The following is a 23,961-nucleotide window of genomic DNA, read 5'->3' as shown; positions in this document are numbered from 1 at the left end:
TTCTTAGAATTTGGTGGTATCTCATTCTTTGGATAAATCATTGTCAAATATGAGTATGGTCACGTGATCTGTTATTGACCTATGATGAGATTAGGAGTCTAGGACATTGGTACATTGAAACTTTGTAGGATAATTTGAGAATATTCAAAATGAAATTACGTCATTGGTTTTGATTATTCCCGCCAAATATAAACGTAAGCAACACGATGTACCATGTGATGAGGTAGTGTTCAGGGATTCATTTCCTTTTCAAAATTCGTGGAAGTTATCAAATAGACTTGTTTATAGACAACAGTTCGTTCTGCTAAGATAAACAATTGACCTAATTGAGACCTAACTACAACATGTAATTATATGATTAATTCTAAGACAGGTATATCGAGAGAAGTGTTCTTTAAATTTGGGAATTGTGATAAACAAATTTTAGTATGAGGCGCGAAATTTGAAACAATACTTTGAACTTTGGTTAAGCTCATAGTCTAAGATCATTGGTGGTGGTTGAATTAACCTTGAGTTTTCAGAAATCTGATAGGTGTCTTATTGAATCTTATGACATAGACGAAACGCAATACATGCTACAACATTTTGAAATTTAATCACAAGGTAATGTAATCTGACACTGGCAAAGTTATTGTTGATGCAATTTGATTGGCTAATCACTTTCTTTCATGCAATCTGATTGGCTGATGATTTTCAAATCTTTGCGGCATTCAGTTTTAAGTTTGGTTTAACATTTAAAAATCTTAGTTTGAATATTTTTGTTCAACATTTTGTACTCACTGATAAACATGATCAAAACCATTTATTTTTTAATCGAATAGTTAAAACCGGATAATGTTTGATGGTTAACCGTGTAACGTGAAATTATTTTAGTTGAAATTTTTTGGTTTGAAAATTTTTTGTTTGAAAATTTTTTGTTTGAAAATTTTTGTTTGAATTTTGTTTGAAACTTTTTTGGCAACTTTTGTTTCAAAATTTTTGAAATTTTTGTTTGAAAATTTTTCGTTCGAAATTTTTTGTACTTTTTTCAAAATTTTTGGTTTTATAATTTTTGTTTGAAAATTTTTCGTTTGAAATTTTTGTTTGTAAATTTTTCCTCAAAATTTTTGTTTGAGAATTTTTTGTTTCAAAATTTTTGATTGAAATTTTTGGTTTCAAAGTTTGTTTGAAAATTTCTTTGTTTGAAATTTTTGTGAACTATATTTTGTTTTAAAATTTTTTTCGTTTCAAAACAAAGTTTTTGAAATTTTAGTTTTAAAAAAATTTGTTCGAATTTTTTGTTTGAAAATTTTTGTTTGAACATTTTTGTTTCCAAATTTTTGTTTGAAATTTTTTGGAAAATTTTCGTTTCAAATTTTTAAGTTTGTGCACTCATTGATAAAGAATCGGAACTGTTTAGAACGAAAACATCTGGCGATACTGTTTATCATGATGCAATAGTACACGTCAGAACATGGTAATGCAACTTCATAAGTTTTGCAACATCGTTCGAGTTAGTATTCATGATAACGTCACCATGGCTACTTGTCTCCAGTTTCTAAACACACGTGATGTGATGAAATCATTTACTGATTTACAACAGAATATACCTTATAGAATTTTAACTAGCCAAATGATCCCTACAAAGTTCGGATTAAGAATCGTAGTGAAGTTTGAAAATAAGAATGTAATTTTACCAGCAAGATATTTACCCATGAAAGCATCAAAACAAGAAGAACTATTACGTTTCTTAAATACTGGATCTGTATCTTTATGTTACAACGAATTCTTGGGTCGAAGTCATGAATTTGAATTTAGTACACAGCCGGATTAGTGAATTTGGTTTCGTCAGCAATTGTGATGATATTATGAATTCAAACGTCAGCACATTTCATGTCAGCCGTAGCTCTATGAAATCAGCAAATTTCGTGTCAGCTTTCGTAATCGTTCGAGCAAGTGCGTTTCAGGAGGAAAGATGTGTACTTCTAACGATAAAGAATTCCTCTTCGCAAGCTATTATCTAATAAATATATTTAAAACAAAACATGTCATGGTTGGTATCTGTGCTACAACGTTTGAACCTATGATTAGATTGGGCAAAGCAGAACAATTTGGTGTACAAGTGGCCTCTGAAGAATGGCAAATATTATGTTCGTGTATCGACGAAATGAATGATTATTTTCATGATGAGCTAAATGTGACCATAGTCAAATCATTAAGCTCAAATGATGAAGTGGTGCTGCGTACAGTCCTCGAGAAGAAGATGGTGCTGTTACGTAAAAAGAGTACATAGCATGTTCCTCGCAACATGGTGTATCTAACTCAAACGGAATGGGGCAAATTCATCAATGAATTCCAGTGTGTAAAACATTCAGTAGAAGTATGCAACAAAACAAGTATATTCCTGAAAAAGTACTATTTTGAGAAATGTGTCATGCATATTGTAAAACATGTATCTAGATGTTGTGATGGTTGTCAACACCGTTCATGGGTGCATACCTGTATTGACAAACAGTTTATTTGTGATCAAATGCACATTGAGTTTCCACCTATTGATATTGCAATAGAGCTTAAAAGACCAATTGCAATTAAAAAATGCGCTAAAGACAAACTAGTGCAAGAAGTTCAAAATGCATTGTATCGACAATATCCAGATCCTATATCTGGTATGGATGTATGTGATTAATCAGTGCAGTGTAATACAATGATCCATTTCAATGATTTGTGTTTTTCATTTTAAGTACAACCCCATGTTCTGACGTGTACTATTGCATCATGATGAACAATGTTGCCAGAGGTTTTTGTTCTAAACAGTTCCGGTTCTTTACTAATGAGTGCACAAACTTAAAAATTTGAAACCAAAATTTTCCAAACAAAAATTTTGAAACAAAAACGTTCAAACAAAAATTTTTAAACAAAAAATTCGAACAAATTTTTTTAAACTAAAATTTCAAACAAAAAATTTTCAATTTTGAAACGAAAAAATTTTAAAACAAAAAACAGTTCACACAAATTTCAAACTAAAAATTTTTCAAACAAAAATTTTCAAACCAAATATTTCAATCAAAAATTTGAAACAGAAAATTTACAAACAAAAATTTCAAACGAAAAATTTTCGAACAAAATTTTGAAAAATTTTGAAACAAAAGTTGTCAAAAAAATTCAAACAAAATTCTGACACAAAAAATTCAAACAAATTTGAAACAAAAATTTTCAAGAGAAGTTTCAAACGAAAAAATGTTCAAACCAAAAAATTTCAACTAAAATAATTTTACGTTTCACGGTTAACCGTCAAACATTATCCGGTTTTAACTATTCGATTAAAAAATAAACGGTTTTAATCATATTTATCAGTGAGTACAAAATGTTGAACAAAAGTGTTGAAACCAAGATTTTTAAATGTTAAACAAACTTAAAACTGGATGCAGCAAAGATTTGAAAATCATCAGCCAAACAGATTGCATGAAAGTTAGTGATCAACCAATCAGATTGCATGAAAGAAAGTGATTAGCCAATCAAATTGCATCAACAATAACTTTGCCAGTGTCAGATTACATTACCTTGTGATTAAATTTCACAATGTTGTAGCATGTATTGCCTTTCGTCTATAAGTCATAAGATTCAATAAGGTACCTATCAGATTTCTGAAAACTCAAGGTTAATTTAACCACCACCAATGATCTTAGACTGTGAGCTTAACTAAAGTTCAAAGTATTGTTTCAAATTTCGCGCCTCATACTAAAATTTTGTTTATCACAATTCCCAAATTTAAAGAACACTTCTCTCCATATACCTAAGTCTTAGAATTAATCATATAATTACATATTGTAGTTAGGTCTCAATTAGGTCATTTGTTTATTTTAGCAGAACGAACTGTTGTCTATAAACAAGTCTATTTGATAACTTCCACGAATTTTGAAAAGGAAATGAATCCCTGAACACTACCTCATCACATGGTACATCGTGTTGCTTACGTTTATATTTGGCGGGAATAATCAAAACCAATGACGTAATTTCATTTGGCAATTCTCAAATTATCCTACAAAGTTTCAATGTACCAATGTCCTAGACTCCTAATCTCATCATAGGTCAATAACTTATCACGTGACCATACTCATATTTGACAATGATTTATCCAAAGAACGAGATACCACCAAATTCTAAGAACAATTATTAATTTAACAATAAGAAATGTACCCCTCCCAAAATTTAAGATTGGTACACAAATACACACGTGTCTTATGAAAAAGTAATAAATCCTGTACTCATTCAATAATATAGCCGTATCAAAAAAGATAAAATAGGTCAATAACCTTTAAAATTTGAATATTTGGCCATAAGAGGGCACCAACATTTACAATGGATCCTAGAAAACGTTTACCGAATTTTGTTATTTGATAATTCCCAAATTTAAAAGGGAACATAAACATATAAAGGTACAAACCTCTGTACATACCCATATAACGTGCTAAATCCTTATGAAGGGGGGGACCTCATCAAAGGGCATAAATTGGGCCAAAATCAAACACGTAGTACAACATATTGCTTGTGTTTATATTTTGACAATTTTTTTTACCCATGAAAGGGAACAAGGTGGACCACCCAAATTTATCATGATACATGTTGAGGTCATGTACTATGATACCGAATGCTTAATTTGGAAAATTTCCAAAATTTAAGGTGTTGGCCATGGTACCCTCGAAAAAATTTAAAGGGGTGCATCAATGTACCTATGGGTTATGATGGAACGAACCCTAGGGAATGAATCCGTATACATGATCATATAACCATATAAGGTAATAGGAGCTCATCCAAGGGGATAAATTGGTCGAAAACCAAACACGTTGTTGTACTAAATGTTGTACCTCTAAAGGAAACGAGGTGGACTACCCAAATTTATAGTGATCTGTATTAGGGTTCTATAATATAATACCAAAGGTTTAAATTGGGCAATTTCCAAAAGTAAAGGGGTGGGCCAAAGTACCTCTCCCAAAAATGTAAAGGGGTACATCAATATATCCTTGTCTTATGATAGGGAATGTACCAATATAGATAACCATATAACCATATAAGGTAGTAGGACCTCATCCAAGGGGATACATTGGGCCATAATCCAAACACGTGGTTGTACTAAAATTTGGCAATTTTGTACCCCTAAAAGGGAACGAGGTGGACCACCCAAATTTATAGTGATCTGTATTAGGGTTCTATACTATAATACCAAATATATAAATTGGGCAATTTCCAAAAGTAAAGGGGTGGGACAAAGTACCCCTCCCAAAAATGTAAAGGGGTACATCAATATATCCTTGTCTTATGATAGGGAATGTACCAATATAGATGACCATATAACCATATAAGGTAATAGGACCTCATCCAAGGCAATAAATTAGGTCAAAAACCAAACACGTGGTACAACGTATTGCTTACGTTTATATTTTGGCAATTTTGTACTTCTAAAAGGGAGCAAGTTAGACCTCCCAAATTTATAGTGATCTATATTAGGGCCCTATCCTATTATAACAAATGTATAAAATGGTCAATTTCCAAAATTTAATGGGTGGGCCAATTTAACCCTCCCAAATTTTTTAAGGGGTGCACCACTATATCCATGTCTTATGAAAGGGAATGGATCCCATGTATACGCCCATATAACTATATAAGGTAATAGGACCTCATCCAAAGGGATAAAATGAGCCAAAAACCAAACACATGGTTGTACTAAAATTTGGCAATTTTGTACCCCCAAAAGGGAACGATGTGGACCTCCCAAATTTATAGTGATCTATATTAGGGTCCTGTACTATTATACCAAATGTTTAAATTGGGCAATTTCCAAAATTGAAGGGGTGGGCCAAGGTATCCCTCCCAAAATTTTAAAGGGGTGTATTAATGTACCCATGTCTTATGAAAGCTAATGGACCCCTGTATACGCCCATATAACTATATAGGGTAATACAGTGGACTCTCGTTAATTCGAACTTGGATAATTCGAAATATTGGATAATTCGAACAGAAGAATATTCCCCTTGAAAACTGTATTGAAAAGAATAGTAAAAAATCGTGGATAAATCGAACTTTTGAACCTATGTTTTGGATACTTCGAAATAAATACAGTTGAAAATTTTTAATGTTGGACAGATGTAAACAGAGAAGTACAGTTTTAACGTGTTTTCAGTTATCCAGATGCAGCCCTAAGGAAGAGTAACACAAAGGATAAATAGAAAATCTATGTAATGATAAAGATGAAGGTGAGTTGGGGAAGAAGTAAAGATAGAGAACGTGTTCCAATCTCATTTTGTTTCAGAATTGGTTGAAAATTTAAGATGAATTGTTGATAAAGTCAACCAAATGTTATTAATATCGTATTCCACGCAATACATGAAATTCATGATTTATTGACCGTACAAAACCAATCAAATTTAAGCAAATGAGATTTACGACTTCTTAAAAGTGAGAACAGAATATTCAAATTGTTACTGGTGTTTAATTGTTTGGGCTGTTCAATATATGTTGTAGTGTTGTACGTAAATACATTTTCCATTGCACACGTAGTTTGAATTATGTGGAGTCAATGTCGTTTGTTAGTTGGCGGTATTCGATCACGCAAATAATAAGCTGCTTTAAAGATAAAGTCTACACCATATGAATATGTTTCTGATGCACAGTACTTTAGTTTGTTTGTTGTTATATATGTGAAAATGAATGTTATTGGATAATTCGAATTTTGGATAATTCGAAATTTTTTCCTGTACCCTTGGACTTCGAATTAAAAAGAGTCCACTGTAACACCTCATCAAACGGGATCAATTAGGTAAAAAAAAACGAAATTTGACTTTTTGGCAATCTTTTACCCATGAAAGGGAACGAGGTAGACCCCAATACTAATAGAGGTACATACTATGGTCCTAGGCTATCATACCCAATTTTTAGATTTGGCAATTTCCAAAATTTAGAGGGTAGACCAAGGTATCCATGCCAAAATCTAGATGGGATAGTTCTATGTACCCATAGGTCATTGACCCCGTGCCAAGGTCATTGACCTTTGACCTATGACGTCATAAAGGTCGGGGTCTAAGTCCAAACTTCGATAAGGTCTTCCCCTTACTACTAATATCCAGTTGCCTAATATTATTTTATTAAGACTCTTTGGTTCTTCCGGTAAAATCCTTCGTTGCTGGTGTCTAATATCACGCTTCACATTCTCGATGTTTGGAAACTCCACCCTCTCAACCTCCGTAGTGTTTTGAAAGGATTCGGCTACTATATGTGTCAGCTTCTCCAATCCTCTTCGAGCTTTATTATTTATATCTTTAAGCATTGTTTTCATCTCTCCAATTAATGATTTGGGTTCATGATTATGTCCCGGAGACGTTGTTCCTTATACCATAGTTATAATCTGAAATAACCACTTTTTTAAAAAAAAATCACATAAATAAAACGTCGTTTCATAACTTCTAGCATTAATAACTGATATATTTACTAGATTCTCTGATGTTCCTTTATTCAGTATCCTTTTCTGTTGACTTTTAAAAATTCTAACATCTAAAAAATCTAGTCATACTGGGAAAATGTAACTGCATAACTACAATATGTACATTTCCTAGAAATGAAAAGTAGAACTTACCTGAACGTTAGTGGAAAGGACACCCTTGCATCCACCACTTCTATGCCTAATTAAGACCCATCGCATCCAGTTACCAGTTGCTTTCTTCACAACATACTTATTTCATTTTTCATTTGGAGTTTAGCATCCCGTTCAGCAACGAGACTATATGAGACGTTGGCTATTGATTAACGTGGAATCCGCACAACATGAGCTCCTGCCGGGAATCGAACCCGAGTACAACATACTCATATCCATTGAAAAGCCACTTCCCTTCTGTGTTATTATCACTTTCATCATGACTCAGACTAGCACCTTACTCACTAGTGATTTCGAACTAAATATTTGAAAAGGATAAAATGCCGTTTTAATTTATGTTCTGCTTTAGCCAATCAGAAGCCAGAAAAAGTTTTCATTACGTTCAGCACTCTGATTGACTCCCTGCTCTTGACGTCATATATGTTTCGCGTTTTACCTGTAGAACACGATTTAGAACATGATTAATTATGAATTTTATTGGTTTTTCAAACGTTGTGTGGTTTCCACCAGTCGTGCTTTTCGCCAGAAGTAATTTCTGCTCATGGTTATTCCCCGAAAGTCATTAGGCCAAGTCTAGAGCTATCTAGGTCGCAAACAAAATAAAACCCAAGAAAGATGCAGATAGTGATCAGCGCAAGAGTCTGGGTCTTGCAGTTTGTGCAATAGTCGTGCATGTAAGACCAAGACCACAACTCTTCCGCAAGAGTCCTGCACAAGTACCGGTACTACTCGATATTTTTTTATAGAATGTAAAAAGGAAGGGGAAAAATCATTATATCTTTCACTTGAATTTCTTAGCTTCAGTAAAAATGCCGCTGGACTGAATGTGTTCCCAGTAATTTATGCAATCCGTGTGAGTCGATCTGCCGCTGCAACATATCATTACAGTATGTCGTTTTCTGAATCGGTAGTTCACGAGACAACTGAGAGCATAATTCTATGAATTGTTACAAGGCATAAGAACTTCAGTGGCTGGTTAACTCTCGTCATCATTTGAATAATTTACAACAGCCCATGACTGGATTTTGGGAAATCATACGAAGAATAGTTGTGTCCATAAGAAGCAGATAAGCGAAAAGTAAATTAAAACATGTTATGGTTGCGGTGGCTCAATGGTAGAGCGTTCACCTCTGGTGCATGGGATCCCTGGTTCGACCCCAGCTTGTGACATGTAAGCTCTTGCGGTGCACAAATTCTATGTTCGTGGGTTTTCTCTTGGTTTTCCTGTTTCCTCCTACTTTCTTTATTCCACCATTTCAGTCATTTCTCATCATCACCGTCCCCCTTAGTCTCGGTTCATAATTGTGAAAGGTTAAACTAGATATTTCATTTCATTTCAAAACATATTAGTGGTGTTCTTCTTCCAAAACTAAAGAGAAATGTAGTATTGAAAATCGGTAATTCCGTACACAATAGGTTCCGATCACATGGGTATGGCCTTGGCTCCGATGCTCAAGATCCGTTGGAATTTTTTAATGTGTGCTCATAAAATTAATATGGAAATATCATTTTCATGACATTGACAGAAACAGTGCGTGACCGCAAGTTTGATTTCATTGACGGATGCTTATACGTTGATGTTCATTAATATAACTTTTAGCCTTCTTAAGTATACGCACACCGAGGATTGAGCGCTATAACATTATACAACAATAAATAATCCATATTCACAAGTGAGAGTGATTTTCTACAGTTATTTCAAATAACTTGGAATTTGATGCCGTTATTTTCTATTTTTAATATAGGTCAAAAGTGTTTTATATTTATACAAATTGAGTTTACATAGAACACGTAGACAGTTAAGTCGTTTTCGGTTTTCACTCCAAGTATACTAAAATATTAAAAGTTTTGATTATAATCATTATTATTTTAATTCTTACTCTTTCTTTTCTTAGACAATGTTGCTGAACATGCCACCACCACCACCACCACCATCATCATCATCATCATCTGCCATTATTGGCAGATCACTTGCTACAACTGAGAAACTTTAATGTACGGTGGTTCTCAGCTAGTCTCTTCATCTTGACGTAGCAATTTTCTCTTTTAATACCTTTCTTCAACTAGTCTTCTTCACCCCATTCCTCTCTTTTCTTCCACGATACCTTCTAGCATGTTCCTCATAATACAGTTCCTCCTCAGCCAATATCCCAAAATATTCATCTTCTTCTTCTTAATTACAAATAAAATTCTTCTTTTCTCCCCTACTGCTACTGTTTCAACACCTCATTCGTTTTCCGTTCAACCCTGCTAATTCTCTCCTTTTTTTCTCCATGCTCACGTTTCGAGATCCTCCATCACTTTTGCGTAATGTCCATGTTTCTGCCCATAGAGTACATGTTGAAATTAGTAAAACAAAATCTCAATATTTAATTCAAAGTTTATTCAATACAAGGATTAGTTAATCGTGGCTAAAAAGAAAAAAATCTGAGACCTTTAGAGTGTAAAAAATAATTTTTCAATTCATATTTCATTAATCTGTGACACCTTGATTTTCTTCCATGCGTCTCAGGGGTAGCCTCCTCAGTTTGGGGACCAGTGGAGTATTGGATCTGTTAAAAAATATATAACAAGATTACGAAACGTTGTGATTTATCTTAGAAGTAGTGAAGCGTCGGTTAAAAAAAAAATTAAGGTCATCGTCTATGTTGTATACTATGATCATATTTACACGAAGGTAAACTGTATTACATTTAGAAACATACATTGTATTTCCGTTACTATTGGCGCATTGTAGAATTGATTATCCCTGAAATGTATCCAGAGTAAAATTTACCTATGAAAAGCATAAGATTTCTTAAAAGCAAGACTTGCAAGATTCTTGCATGCAAGACCGAAACCAAGACCAAGGTTTCCAAGTGTAAGACCAAGACCAAGACTGGATGTGCAAGACCAAGATTCGGTCTTATATTTGCTCATCACTAGATGCAGAAATTCGCATAAAATGTATTAAGGTATTTAGAGTAAAAATAACAATTGAAAAATTAATTGAAAGTGGTTACCCTATTTTTAATCTACACGGTGTGATTTACGTAAATTTATTTTAGTAATTGGTAAATATGTTTGAAAAATATGGATAACTATCCCACCGATTGTCTTTGAACACCGCCGGATGACACATATTCACCCCCTTTTAGATACTGTTTTTCCCAAGTATGTTCCAAATGAGCTTACAGAATGTGACATAGCTTTGTTTTCGAAGTGTTTCCCGAGAAGAAGTGCTTTAAATATGTATCACTAGACACTATTTTTAAGAATTAGCGCTTTTTGGGACACGCGAAGCACACTTTTAAACACTATTCTATCAATTTTCTCCTTAAAAAAATGCTCCAAAGGTGTTTCAATAATGTTTCACATTTTACAGTGTGTACGAAATGCCTGGTGGGCTTATGTCCGCAACCCGTTACAGCAACCCAGACTATTTCCAGTTCTCTCTAAAGGTCCTCCAATATTCTGTAGAAAATGTTTTCAATGATCTTATCTTTAATCAGAATGGGAATTCCCGTTCTGCCTAATTTTTCAAGACGGGAAATTTTATGCGGGAGTTTTTTTTTTTTTTTAAGGGAAATGCGGCACCGAAATGCTTGACTTCTAGCGTGGTTTTATGCAGATCGGAACTAAGGTAGTAACGAGGGCGGGAACAAAATCCAAGGGAAATTCTGACGACACCGACAAAATCCAAGGAACAGAATCATACTATTGTATTGAATGTACAGCCATTCAGAAAAGTATCGCCCCCCCCCCCCAAAGCGTTCTAATTCCGTTACTTGTGGTCTAGGTCATTTGCAGTAGAGAGAACCTAGACCGATGCAACCCAACTTTCACGTATCTTTTCTCGGCACTGGCAGCAGTTGGTAGCACTGAGTGAAGTCTTTATGCAAGTAAAATTGTGAGTAGATGACGCAGGAAACATTTCTCCATTCTGAGATCAATCTCTCTGGCTCAGAGTGTGTTGTCCAATGAACATCATATGTTAATACAATATGTATGTAATGTATTATTTCATTATATACTGTAATTCAAAGAAACAGAAAAACTGATCAGACATGAATCAGCAAACGCTTGAAAGTAGACGAAAATATCAAATCTAGAACAACTGCTGGAAATAAGTTTGTAAATCACTGTCTCCATTCACAGACCTTCCCCAGTTCTCCTTATTCCAACATCTTTCTCTTTTAAGCGAAGAGAAAACCTTGCTTTTCACACTGAGTATGCATTGAAATTCAAATTGAAACAGGAACACTTGAAAAAGTTTCAGCCTGGCCGGGATACGAACCCGGGTCTACCCAATAGAATTTGAATATGCCAACCATTCAGCTACCGCGCCACTTAACCTTCCACCAAAACTAATACCTAGTTAAAATCATTTCATGGAAAAATATAAACAAGATACAATACAACAAAAACACAAATATAAACAAAATATAAATAAAAATATAAGAAAATATAAGCAACTTGTGTGAGTGTCTTAATGACTTACTTGATATTTCCTTGTTTAACTCAGAAACAAGTTATATAAACGTTGCACAATGAGGAAAATATCACGAAATGTTATTCAAGTTGAGCCTACGTCACCGGCAGAGCCGTAACTTGTGGGGGGCAACTGTCCCAGAGAGAAGCTCCCCGCCGTTCGAGGGGGCCCATTTTGAGACAAAATTTTCTTATTTCATATACCATACGAACATGAAATTAGAAATGAAGCATCAAATAGGGTCGCTACATTACATAAACAAAACCACACAAAAGGTAAATAGAACAAAAATGAGTCCTGGACCCATTTCAGTAATATTTATTCGTATGGATTTGAGATTTATCAATATTGTCCCCTTAATAATTTTGTCATGTATGGAATGGGCCCGGAAAGTAACTAACGGAACAGCTGAACTTGCCGTACGGGAGGGCCCACAGGCTCCGGAGGCCCCATAAAGATTAAGAGAAAGTTGGAAAGAGGGGGCACAATAATTGGAAAATCAATTTTTTCTAGGGGGCCCAAATAAGCTTATTAATGTTTGCCCTCCCTCAGAAAAGAATCTAAGTTGCGGCGCTGGTCATCGGTTGCAAGGATGGTCTCGATTTACATTACATTTTGTCTTTACCATAAATTCAAATTTCCAAAGAAGAAAAGACGACATAAATTATTTTCATATTCTTTGAATTGTATCAACACATGTAGAAATAGACAGTTCTATGTTTATGTTCCATAACTGGTAGTTTATTTTATTATATCTATATGAGGCGTTTGTGGCAAATTGAACATGTGGCACTAGCCGAGTGATCCCGGGCGTTCGGCTTCTGATCATTAGGTGCAATCCACTAGGGGTTCGAATTCCTCTGAAGAGCAAAGTGGGAATTTTAATTATCCTCAGTATTTCTGTGTTCGTGTTCCTGTAGTGTTTGGAATACGTCGAAAGGACATGAAGTGCCAGTGGCGAACAATACTCCGGTTGGGGCGATTTGTTTAAAAAAAATTGTGAAAGCAGGAAACTCCCATTGCAGCTAGCGACCCCTATTGTAAATTCGATCGCTATTACGAACAATTCCTTGGAACTCATTTTTGACCCATACTACAGCAGTAAGAACGTGTTTAGCCCTTATGTGTTCATCAATTCTTGTCCAAACACGTTACTTGCCAGACAGTTACGAAAGCTGATACGGATGACGTAATTTTGTGTTGTTGGCATTTCTCCTGTAAAGCAAGTTGTCTCAACTCTTAGACCCAGAGAAATTGAATATTTTTCATGTTAGTATACATCAGAAGTATCAGTTTTGTAGATTATAAAAATTTCCTGAATTGCCACAGCCGAAATCGAACTCGCGTCCCCAACATTATGAAACTAACGCTTAAGCCACTACTCTAACAAGTAAACCTTACGTTTGGGTGAATCGAGTTGCTGTCTAAGACACATATGAGAAAGCAGTACTAAATGTGGTCAGTATTTCAGTGAAGTTGTAGGTGCGAAGCTTCAGGGGTTTAGGAGATGCAGCTATTAGAACATGACATGGAAGTTCAGAATAGTCTTCATACAGTTGGAGGTAAAAGCTCTGTAAGACCAATTGTAAAGACAAAAGGTGAATAACAAATATATGGGTACATATTAGGACTAGGGGGAAATCATATAGTAAGGGTATACCTGACGGCGGCCATCTTGAAATCCGCCATTTTGAATTAAAGTTAAGTTTTTAAAATAGGAATAGGGTCATGTGATACATGATTTAAGGCGCAAATTTAATCAGAAGAACAATGGTGACGTTAATTTTGATTTACGCGCAATTGGTAAAAAGTTACAGGGAAATTAAATATTGTTGCAGCATATGTATTACTCCTTTTCCCCACCTTGTAAATTTTCTATTAATGATAATAATTAAATAAAAAGCAGGTGGGTAAATATTAGGTCTATGGTAAGAGTTGCCTTGATGGCGGCCATGTTCAAATCCGCCATTTTGAATCAAACAACGAAATGAGTGCAAGTACAGCATCAAACAACTAACATGTTAAAGCCAACATTGTATTTCTGATTAACTTCTAGCCCGAAGTCATCTATTGCATTACTCTATTCCCATTTAATTTTGTGCTGGTTAATGATGAAGCAAAAATGGTTATACCGTTGGATTTATGGTAAAATTTGCTATTAATAAGGTGTCACTGTTATGCGTTTTGTTTAAAACTTTTGTCTGATTCAAAATGGCGGATTTGAACATGGCCGCCATCAAGGCAACTCTTACCATAGACCTAATATTTATCCATCTGCTTTTTATTTAATTATTATCATTAACACAAAATTTACAAGGTGCAGTAAAGGACTAATACATTTGCTGCAACAATATTTAATTTCCTGTAACATTTTACCAATTGCGCATAAGTCAAAATTAACGTCACCATTGTTCTTCTGATTAAATTTGCGCCTTAAATCATGTATCACATGACCCTATTCCTATTTTAAAAACTTAACTTTAATTCAAAATGGCGGATTTCAAGATGGCCGCCGTCAGGTATACCCTTACTATATGATTTCCCCCTAGTCCTAATATGTACCCATATATTTGTTATTCACCTTTTGTCGTTACAAGAGGTCTTACAGAGCTTTTACCTCCAACTGTATGAAGACTATTCTGTACTTCAATGTGATGCTCTGGTAGCTGTATCTCCTAAACCCCTGAAGCTTCGCACCTACAACTTCACTGAAATACTGAACACATTTAGTACTACTTTCTCATATGTGTCTCAGTCAGCAACTCGATTCACCCAAACGTAAGGTTTACTTGTAAGACATCACTGTTCTGGGAGATGGAAAAATGGAGCTCCAGTGAATTCAGTAATTACACACGTTTACGATTCTAGTGAAATAATGCTGAAACTTTCTGATTTAAGTCATGATAAAATAGTAAAGTATTATGCAGAAAGAATAGTCAAGAAAAGTCAACTTTCAATTGATAACTCATACGTACGGAGGCGCTGCCGTATGCTCTCGCCTCGGGCCCTGATTTTTCACGGCACGGCATTGGACAGATACTTATATTGATTGGAATCTGGTGTTTCAGGGCATTGGATTATTTTTTTAAGTTAATTAATTTAGCGAACCTTCCTCAGTATCTTGTTTCTTATTTTGAGGCGTTTTACTCACTTTTACAATTTTTCCACTAACTCTATAAGAACACTGACAAAAACACAGAAACATGGAGGACAGTAAAAATCACAAACGCTATTCGCGCGTTGTTAACTTGCTTGAAATAAAAGAATAAAATATGGTGAACATGCAATTTTTGGTCTTCTTTTTTCTACGTGGTGTCAAATCCAGAGTTGGAGTGGGTCAGTGGACAAATTGATAGTTTTCTGAGTGGGTCAGTGGTCAAATTGATCGAGTTTCCTGAGTGGGTCAGTGGGTCAATAGCATGTGACAAACTGCGACCCATCATCCACCGTGACACTGCGACGCACCACCCACCGTGACCCACCATTCATTATGACCCACTCTGACCCACCGACCCTCTCTGCTCACTGCATTGTAGACAGGATCTTCTGGCGCGACAAAAGGCCAATGAACCAAAAAAAATACTCCCCAAAATGTGTTAAATCGCCTGTATGTGTGATTTGATTACATTAATATGTCTTAAAGAATTTTAAAAAGTATCCCGAGGGGCTCGAACAACCAACCTTATGATTACTGGGCGGGTGTTTTTCCGATTTCGCCATGGAGGCGATGAAAGAGACGTCGCTTGTAAAGATTAAATCGTTGAGATCTTTTTAATTCGGTCAATCAAAGTGCTCTTTTAACCGTATATATGACTCGATAACTGTTTGGGATAAGATAATGCGTTCGCCATGTAATTTTATAAGAAAATGACGCGTGTCTATTTACTTTATTTCATAGTTCTCCCATACTCACTTTCTAATGATCGACGACAGTTGCCATGTAAATTCGCAATCAAGATTTTTCACTTCATGATGTTGAGGCATCGGTTATTCTTGACCCCCGGAGCTCACTTTAGGAACAATTCGTCAGGAAAAAATAATATATAATAATAACCGCATGCACATGACTGGCGATAGTTCGTGTTGGTCCCTTTGCGATTCTCCGAGAGGAATCGAAGGAGCGCGGACCAAACCGAAGTCCTCGCTACTATGCGGTGGTAACATAGACACCCCGACGCGAGATATCGGTTTCGACTCGACGAAACCCTGCCGGCAGTGGGACACTAGCAACAATCCTTCGACTCGTCTCTATATTGACGATCTACGTTTACCCGCAAGTGGGCCACTAGATGTTGGCGACGTTTATGGATTGGGATAGGTCCATGTTTCATATAGCCTCGCTGCTGAAAGGGACGTTAAATTCAAAATCAACTCAACTCAACAAAAAATACAGTGCTTCGCATCATATATCCACATATGCCTACCATGGGCTTTATAATAATTGCCGAAATTTGTTTATTATATGGAGCGCTTAGAGCACAGGGCAATCAACCCATAAAGTTGTGGGAAAAATAGACATAAAATTTGTAATGTAAGCTTCTGTATGTTGGTCTACGTACCTTGATTTGGGACTTTCAAATTTCATCCGTTTTTCCACTGAAAAGTATCGATAATTCAACAAGGAAATAATTATAATATGATAATTTAATTGAAATTTATCATAATTTTGCTAATGACAAACACTTTACAATTTTACGAGGGTTGGAACTTAAATAGTGGCAACACTGCTGTGGAGACACTATGCAATGAAATTTAATAGTGACGCTGATAGCGCACATTGTTGACATACCTACCTACCCTCCGAGCAAATAGACTCGCACGTCCCACGTCACCGGCAGGCGCACAAGCGAGCGAAGCACAGCCACTTGTAAGCGAGCGGTCTAACGTAAAGATGTCACTATATTTTCGAAACAGGATCAACGGAGTTGGATCAAGATTGAATGTGCAAGAGGTCGTAGAGCACGACAGTGTCATCAAGGGCTTCAAGAGGCGTGTGGGGTATGGGCATTGCCGTACAAAACACTGACACGGTGGGTAAAAGCCTTCAACGAAGGTCGGCAAAATGTGGCAGACATGCATCGGGCAGGTAGTCCTAGCGTCTCTGAAGAAGAAGTGCGAGCGGCGACCCATAATGACGCCATTCGTTGGATTGGCGTTTCAGTGTTGGCTCGTAAGATCTCGCCCATGTCTCATCCAGAGTTACGATACTGCGTAATAAAGCCTCGCCTTCGCGCTCATAGCGCTCCAAGTGCGTCTCAGCAGCGTAGTAATGCATAGTAGATGGGGGTCACCTGACACCCGGTAGCTGAAAAATCGCCTTTTTTTCCATGGTCTCCTGAGAGCAAGGACTCAATTTTCCACTGTCTCACGATACGCTATGACCCACGCCCCGTCCACCCATGGTCTTTTACGACCTCCATATTAGGGGTGAATTTGTTCCCTTTTATGAGCACTTTTAAGGGGGTGTACTCGTTCCCTTTTATGAGCACATTTTAGGGGGTGTACTCGTTCCCTTTTATGATCACTTTTCCACCCCCTACGAACACAAAGAAGAGCAGAGATAACACATAAGAGTACGTATCACATAACAAAGGTGTACTCGTTCCCTTTTATGAGCATATTTTTCAACCCCCATAGCAGAGACAATGAACACACAGCAGAGCAGATAATACAAAACACAAGAGCATGGCTTATTTTCCAACCCCAGCAGAGACTATGAACACAGGGGTGTACTCGTTTCAACCCCTACGAGCACATAGCAAGGTACGAACACATAGCAGAGCAGATAATAAACACAACCACCTCCCGTTTAGGGGTGTATTCATTCCCTTTTATGAGCATATTTTCCAACCCCTATTAAAACACAACACAGATTACATAGCAGATCTAATACGGCTTATTTTCCAACCTTTATTTTACTATAACAGAGACGGACATAGCACAGGGGGGTGTATTCATTTTCTCCACCCCTAATTGAACATAAGATTCATTCCCTTTTTTAACCCCTACGAACATCAGACTACGTAACACACAGCAGAGCAGATAACAGATAAGAATACGTAACATAATAAGGGTGTATTCATTCTCTTTTATGAGCATATTTTCCACCCCTTATTTTAACATAGCAGATTTGTTCTCTTTTTCCACCCCTATTTGAACATAGCATATAATACATAAGTACTCGTTCTGTTAGAACCTTCCCTCCTCCTTTCTCATCCAGGGCTTGGGACCGGCAATGGCGGAGTTAAAAGGTTAGGTTATTCATTTTGTAGACATTTTAGCAGAGTTTAAAAAAAAATAACGACGTCTGGTTATTCACACACATATAATCTCATGTCAACCACCATCACGCATACATGGTTTACGGAGAACTTAATCTCGCGCCAGTGACCATCACACATACATGGTTTACGGAGAACTTAATCTCGCGCCAGTGACCATGGTTTACGGAGAACTTAATCTCGCGCCAGGGACCATCACACACTCGGTTTACGGAGAACTTAATCTCGCGCCAGTGACCATCTCATAAATGAATAGAGCATAATATCATTAGCATCAATAGTGGTAAGTGAAAATTTGTTTAAGAAATTGCGTAGTGAATAACCAGACGCACGGCATGTTAGATACAAAAAACAATAATGTCCACAAAATTGAGATAAATCACCTTGAATTCGTCTTTTATTCCATGTATAATACAGACAGTTTCGTTTTAAAAACCTTATATGATGATGTACATAAGGTGGAATACCATAGCTATCGAAATACTCCCCCACACGCATATTAGTTATATAAACAGCAACCCAATGTTCACCAGGCTTATCGCTAGAATCAGTGTTTATAATTATGGCTGCTGGAAATGTATGAATAAACAGTGGTAGCTCATCTGCAGCATATACTCCAATAAAATGGTTTTTAGGCAGATTTTGTTGTAGCGCCTCATAAAGTTCAAGTGTATTTAACATCTTTAATTAATATATATTTTTCTCTGGAAATCAATTTCTAATTCTGAGGAGAATTCAGCGTAAATAATCGCTGTTACAGGAGATGGCAATGCTTCTTTAAAATGAACCTCTAGGCGTACACTTCCTTGCCGTTGTGGACTAGTATGAAATGCAGCACTAGCACTAGAATCGGGAGTTAAATCAAACACCAGTAGAGTATAACCATTAGGATATTCGGCGAGTGAAATATTATTACCTTGATTAGAATAATAAATACCTGAACCTGTAAATAACGTGGAATATGCTTGTATATATAGCTTATTATCAAAATCAGGTTGTAGTGGTTTGGAAGGCACAGGCGTTCCATCAACATACAATGTAAAAAATGACATATTAAAATGTTGAAAATTGAACGGATTTGTCTGATAAGTACCATTAAAAGCAGTATTACTAACAAAACCAATAATAATACGTTTAGGCACTATGCCTGAAAATAGATCTGGAAGTGTACTATCCATAATTCCTTGTGGCAGCGTTTCAGTCTTCACTTGCACTTTTGTTATAGGATATTTTACTCTAAATTTAGGATTTTGTAATACTTTATTTTGCGCTATTTTAACGGCCGGTGATACATCAACCTTTTTCACAAGCAATGTTGCATCTGTAATTACAACTTTTCCATCAGCATCTGCGTCACCCATTAGACAGAATGTAGGTTTAGCTGGAATTAGTTTAATGCGTAGTTGTACACCATTCAGTAAAAATTTCTCCTGATTAAATATATCAGCATGAATATAACCCAATAGTTCAAATGACTGACTTAAAGTAGTGAGAAGAAAACGTTGTTTAAATCCTACATTACTATCGGCCACACTGTCCATATGTCCTGCAGTATCTTTAAACCACATTGATGTTTGAAGATGCGTTGATTTAGCTTCAGCATTATAATTTAGTAGTTTTTCAATATACGATCGATATGGATATGTGTGTGAAGAGTAGGAAATAAGTTGATTATTTAAATATAATTGCAATTCACTGAACATTGCATTGAGAAAATCATTTACAGGGCCGATTTTCTTATCGGCAGAAGTTAAATTAGAACCATCTGATTTAGTAATTTTACCTTTAATATAAAACATTGTGTGCGATAAGTCAATATAGTCATCCCCATGACCGGGGACGACAAATTCTATTGGTGCATTATCAGCTATCGAAGCCACAGGCTTATATGGAACTATTTTATTACCTATAATACTGGTTTGAGTGGGTAAACCAGCAAATAAATCTAATTCTGATTTCATACACTCACACTTCATTTTTCTTCTCTCTATTATATTCACACACGGTAAAATTTATAATACCGTATTACGTTTGCGAAAATGTAATTTTACACATACACTGCCATGTTGGAAAGGAAGTGGATTACCTGTACTATCTCTTAAATCAATAATAATTTGATCAAATTGTTTACGTTGCACGGAGACATAGTGAGGATTGTCAAAAATATGTACATTATTAATACCATACTCTGTAATATTTGTATTTATAATACGTAACAATGGAGCTACTGTGTCACCCACCATTTGCGGTTCTACAATGTCGCTGTAAATATACATAAGTGTAGGTAGCGATTTTTGTAAATCAGGTGGATAACGAGCATGATGCACAACTGCAATATCTTCTTGTTGTATGTGATCAAAGCCTAGTATTCTGGCTAGTTCAGGAGATAGACGTACTTCTATATGCCTCTCTTGATCTTTTATTACTCTACTGACTTCGATTCGTTTTACTGATGCTTTAACTTTTAATTGTAAATTTAATATATCACTTTTATGATTAATTTGAGATAGAATATCATCAACATTATAATAGTGTCCTGGTAAGATTTTAGTTATGTTCCAGCTTTTTGTATTCATGAGACGGTAATAAATATTATTAGTATATTTGGAAACATTCTGAAATGAATTTGTATAATGTACTTCAACAACTGCTGTCTCCCACTCACCTTTCTCTAGCACCAATGGATGATATAATTTGGTAGTATAACATGACAAAGTATTTTGTGGAAAATACTCCATAGAACTGTTACTCGGTAGTGTAAGATAAAAGCTAGTCTGTTCCATATTAATCAAAAATATCACTCTTCCTTTTCTTTGTACCACCAGTCGTCTTTGCAAAATGAACTTTTCTCCGTTTTCTTCCAGATCCTACCAACACTTGATTTATTTTATTTTGAGCTTTAGTTTTTAAATTATTTTTAGCTTCTTGCCAACGTGATGTTAAAGCTTCGTCAATAGGTCTATTATCACCTAATACATCTCCAGCTACATTAATTCCTGTACGTAACAATTCTTTACCAACAGTTTTTGCTCCTTGTTTAATTAACGGAAATACACTTCGAAATAAACCACCTAAAAAACTTCCAATACCATAACCTTCTTGATATGGTGCACCTCTATACACGTTATAACCACCTCCTGCTTGGTGAGTATAGTATTTAAAGTATGGATCATTCATTATTATTATTATTTTTTCCTATATACACAAATATAACAGTCGTTTATAATATTGTATTGTGGCTAAATGTTTTTTAAATGTGACACAGGAATCCATGAATTAAACGAAGGGGGATATCCCCGCCAACGAACAAGTACACGTTTACCTTTAACTTCTAAAATATCGTCTATTTCATAAACTTTAGGCAGAGGCACTCCTTGTAATTCCTCCTCGTAAAATGTACCATCAATTACTTCACCATTTAAGTCCTCCAACACATAAACCACTTTCTTTTCCTTATGTATCACCTGTTTTATTTTAAATATTTCTACAGTCCACTTTTCCTTGTACCCTTTTTCAAAATGCCGTTTTGCTTTAGTAATGCGCACAGAATCACCTTTTTTATATTTTGCAATGTTAGTATGTGGCATTGGTTTTATTAATTTATTCCAAACTTGTTGAAAAGTGTCCTGGTTCACACTGGCGGGTGGTAATTGATGAGCTCTATGTGGTCTAGAATTATATGCCTGAACAAGTTTCGATAGCACATCTATGTATCGGTAAGTCTTCTTGGCTGTAAAATATTTCCACATTCGTTCTTTAAGAGTTCAATTAAAACGTTCCACCACACTTGCTTTAATATCGGCGTTTTGTGTTGTGAAGAATTTAATATTTTGCTTTTTTAAGTATAACTGAAATGGTCTATTAACAAACTCTGTACCTTTATCTGTTTGTAGACGTAAGGGTCTACGACGTGTAGATGCAAATATTTGCTTAAATGCTTTTATAATGTTTTCACCAGTTTTTGTACGTACAGGCACAGCCCAGGCATAACGACTAAACAAATCAATCACTGTTAAAATATACCTATTACCATCATTATACTTCTGCAGACTGTGCATATCGTTTAAATCAGCTTGCCACTGATCGTCAATATTGAACACTAAATAGGGATTACGTGGAAACTTTTTACGTACTGGCTTATGCAGAGTATAAGTCGACTGTTCTTTTACCCACTGTTGCACTTTGTGTAAAGGAATAGATTTCTTCACAGCTCTCCATAATGACGTTGCGGTTGAAAACGAGGCAGGGTGTGAAGGGTTATAATAAATAGCGGCCAGCTTCTTCATATTTTATAATCACACCATCTGTTGACAACTTTACGTTTACGTGGTGGCTCCTCCTCCTCCTCTTCCTCTTCTTCTTCCTGTTTTGGATCAGCAGCAGCAGCAGCAGATGACGTCAGCTTACGAATATATTCTATACGCTGTGGGTTACCTATATACTCTAAAGGTATATTGGATTTTGCTAACAGTTCAGCGAAGGGTTCCCAACCTGTAGGGGGAATATTTTTCTTGCGATACCTGACAAAATCTGCTATTAGATCTACTATATTAGCTCCAGGAATTAATTTATTATAAATATTAACATTACCATTGTCATCCCAATGAATGTTGGAATTTTGTTTTAATCTACGTAATAAAGGTCTTGCTTTACGCAGACAATTTTCGGGGAGAGTAGATAGTATTTCATCCTCTTCCTCCCCGTCCTCATCCTCCTCCTCTTTCTTAGTACCAACACTAGTTGATGTTGTTGCAGTAGGTTTTTGCACAATGTGTAAATATTTTTGTAACACCTCTTTATAGCGTATCCATTTTTCTTCAACACTCATATTTTTATTATTTAAAATATTTTTCATCTCATCATCTAAATTAGATATAGTTTGATATTGGTGCAATTTTTCTGGTGCAATTAAAACAAGCTTTTGTGCATGCTGCATAATTATTTAATTAAAGTAGATAGTATTCCTCCAATAATAGGTGCAAGCAAAGCAGTAAGAAACCCACCTTTTTGTACAATTATTCGTTTTTTCTTTTGTTTTAATGATGGACCTTTTTTCGCTAAATACCTCAATTCCTTTCTATACCTTTTTAATCTATTTTTCTCTTTTTTATTTAACGGAACATTTCCTTGTAATACGTTATAGGAACATTCACAAATAGAACGAATTAATTCGGGATCGGCATTTTGTAAAATTGCTTGGCGTACTTTGGGTTTCGCCTTTGCTAAAAGTTTTAGTAAATGTGCACTCTCTTTGCTAATCATTTTTTTCTTTTTGTAGCTATTATACTAAAATTGAGTATTAAAATATATCAGTTATTGAGATTATTTTTTTTACCGGTACATAAACATAATTGTAAGAATCTGAGGGGAAAATTTTTGTTCGAACCCGATGTTCGTCGGGAGTGCCCTGTTTTAAATCAAAAACCAAATAACTATGAGGATCTCGCGTTGCGTCCTGATAGGCCTCCTGTACAAATTTTGTGTTACCAGGATATAATTGGCGTGCTAGATAATTAATCTGAGCCTGGTCTCTGGGGTTTTTAAAACATATTATATAATGGCAATTTAATGATATGTCTCGCATA

This window comes from Thermobia domestica, chromosome 15 (assembly GCF_964235325.1).
Source record: "Thermobia domestica chromosome 15, izTheDome1.hap1.1, whole genome shotgun sequence".
Taxonomy (NCBI): Eukaryota; Metazoa; Arthropoda; class Insecta; order Zygentoma; family Lepismatidae; genus Thermobia; species Thermobia domestica.
This window is presented reverse-complemented; position numbering follows the sequence as displayed.